This window comes from Rhincodon typus, chromosome 1 (genome assembly GCF_021869965.1).
Source record: "Rhincodon typus isolate 14 chromosome 1, sRhiTyp1.1, whole genome shotgun sequence".
NCBI classification, from domain to species: Eukaryota; Metazoa; Chordata; class Chondrichthyes; order Orectolobiformes; family Rhincodontidae; genus Rhincodon; species Rhincodon typus.
This window is the reverse complement of record NC_063332.1, coordinates 218,178-221,315: the sequence shown is the minus strand read 5'-3', so window position 1 is coordinate 221,315 and position 3,138 is coordinate 218,178. Positions and strand designations below refer to the sequence as shown.

Sequence of the window (3,138 nt, the reverse complement as noted above, 5' to 3'; positions counted from 1 at the left end):
ATGGGGAACCTTATCAAACGCCTTACTGAAGTCCATGTATATGACATTAACAGCCCTTCCATCATCTATCAACTTTGTCACTTCCTCAAAGAATTCTATCAAGTAGCTAAGACATGACCTTCCCTGCACAAAACCATGCTGCCTATCACTAATAAGACCATTTTCTTCCATATGTAAATAGATCCTATCCCTCAGTATCTTCTCCAGCAGCTTCCCCACCACTGACGTCAGGCTCACCGGTCGATAGTTACCTGGATTATCCTTGCTACCCTTCTTAAACAAGGGGACAACATTAGCAATTTTCCAGTCCTCCGGGACCTCACCCGTGCTCAAGGATGCTGCAAAGATATCTGTTAAGGCCCCAGCTATTTCCTCTCTCACTTCCCTCACTAACCTGGGATAGATTCCATCCAGACCTGGGGACTTGTCCACCCTAATGCCTTTTAGAATACCCAACACCTCCCCCCTCCTTATGCCGACTTGGCCTAGAGTAATCAAACATCTATCCCTAACCTCAACATCCGTCATGTCCCTCTCCTCAGTGAATACCGACGTAAAGTACTCATTAAGAATCTCACTCATTTTCTCTGACTCCTCGCGTAACTTCCCTCCTTTGTCCTTGAGTGGGCCAACCCTTTCTCGAGTTACCCTCTTGCTCCTTATGTACGAATAAAAGGCTTTGGGATTTTCCTTAACCCTGTTTGCTAAAGATATTTCATGACCCCTTTTAGCCCTTTTAATTCCTCGTTTCAGATTGGTCCTACTTTCCCGATATTGTTCCAAAACTTCGTCTGTTTTCAGCCGCCTAGACCTTATGTTTGCTTCCTTTTTCCTCTTTGCTAGGCTCACAATTTCACCTGTCATCCATGGTTCCCTAATCTTGCCCTTTCTATCCCTCATTTTCACAGGGACATGTCTGTCCTGCACTCTAATCAACCTCTCTTTAAAAGACTCCCACATATCAAATGTGGATTTACCCTCAAACAGCTGCTCCCAATCCACATTCCCCAGCTCCTGCTGAATTTTGCTGTAGTTGGCCTTCCCCCAATTTAGCACTCTTCCTTTAGGACCACACTCGTCTTTGTCCATCAGTATTCTAAAACTTATGGAACTGTGATCACTATTCCCAAAGTAATCCCCGACTGAATCTTCAACCACCTGGCCGGGCTCATTCCCCATCACCAGGTCCAGTATGGCCCTTTCCCAAGTTGCACTATTTATATACTGCTCTAGAAAACCCTCCTGGATGCTCCTTACAAATTCTGCTCCATCTAAACCCCTAACACGAAGTGAATCCCAGTCAATGTCGGGAAAATTAAAATCTCCCATCACCACCACCCTGTTGCTCCTACATCTTTCCATAATCTGTCTACATATTTGTGCCTCTATCTCACAGTCGCTGTTGGGAGGCCAGTAGTACAGCCCCAACATTGTTACCGCACCCTTCCTATTTCTGAGCTCTGCCCATATTGCCTCACTGCTCGAGTCCTCCATAGTGCCCTCCTTCAGCACAGCTGTGATATCCTCTTTGACCAGTAATGCAACTCCTTCACCCCTTTTCCCTCCCTCTCTATCCCACCTGAGGCATCTATATCCTGGGATATTTAGTTGGCAATCTTGCCCTTCCCTCAACCAACTCTCAGTGATAGCAATAACATCATACTCCCAGGTACGAATCCAAGCCCTAAGTTCATCTGCCTTACCTACCACACTTCTCACATTAAAACAAATGCATCTCAGACCACCTGTCCCTTTGCGTTTATCATCTGCTCTCTGCCTACTTTTCCCTTCGTCACACTGACTTCATTATCTAGTTCCTCACAGGCTTTAGTTACTACATCCTTACTGCCCACTAACGTCCTCATTTGGTTCACATTCCCCTGCCACATTAGTTTAAAACCTCCCCAACAGCGTTAGCAAAAGCACCCCCTAGGACATTAGTTCCAGTCCTGCCCAGGTGTAGACCGTCCGATTTGTAATAGTCCCACCTCCCCCAGAACCGATCCCAATGTCCCAAAAATCTGAACCCCTCCCTCCTGCACCATCTCTCAAGCCACTCATTTATCCTGCCTATTCTTTCATTTCTACTCTGACTAGCGCGTGGCACTGGTAGCAATCCTGAGATTACTACCTCTGAGGTCCTACTTTTTAACTTGGCTCCTAACTCCCTAAATTCTGCTTGTAGGACGTCATCCTGTTTATTACCTATATCATTGGTGCCTGTATGCACCATGACAGCTTTCCTACCCTGTCACTATCTCTCTCACACAATCCCAATCTCCCTTTCCTACCCTGTCACTATCTCTCTCACCCTATCCCAATCTCTCTCTCCTACTCTGTCACTATCTCTCTATCCCTATCCCAATCTCTCTCTCCTACCCTGTCACTATCTCTCTCACCTGATCCCAATCTCTCTTTCCTACCCTGTCACTATCTCTCTCACCCGATCCCAATCTCTCTTTCCTACTCTGTCACTATCTCTCTCACCCGATCCCAATCTCTCTCTCTTACCCTGACACTATCTCCCTCACCCTACCCCAATCTCTCTTTCCTACCCTGTCACTATCGCGGTCAGTCTATCTCAATCTCTCTTTCTGAGCCCGCTCGGGTACCTCCATTGCCCCATCACACCCCTCCCTCCTCAGTGTCGTGTTTCACTGTCTCTTCTCTTCCTTCTGTTCAGATTCTCCATAAAACCCCCTTCTTGGAGCAAACTATTGGGCATGGGACACAATATCTCTGTGGGTGGCTTGGTGTGGGGCTATCGTTAGTAAGGCACCTGTGAAACACATTGCAACATCTCGATCCTAACTAAACAGGTATTGCTACCCAATCTGCAGTGCTGTCACAGTCTACCTGGGGAGTATGACCCGTCTCTGTCCACGCAGGGAGTATGACCGATCACTGTCCACCCGGGGATTATTACACGTCACTTTTCATCCGGAGAGTATTACCCATCACTGTCCACCTGGGGAGTATTACCCATCACTGTCCACCCGGGGATTATTACCCATCACTTTCCACCCGGGGAGTATTACCCATCACTGTCCCCCCGGGGAGTGTTACCCATTACTGTCCACGCGGGTAGTACTACCCATCGCTAACCACCCGGGGAGTATTACCCATCACTGTACACCC

The 3,138-nt window shown here is 47.5% G+C and overlaps 1 protein-coding gene across 2 annotated transcripts in view; it reads right to left on the bottom strand.

The window, feature by feature from the left end:
* Positions 1-3,138, bottom strand: part of LOC109923894 (rho-related BTB domain-containing protein 1-like) — a 90,478-nt gene that overhangs the window by 64,787 nt on the left and 22,553 nt on the right. The window lies entirely within an intron of this gene.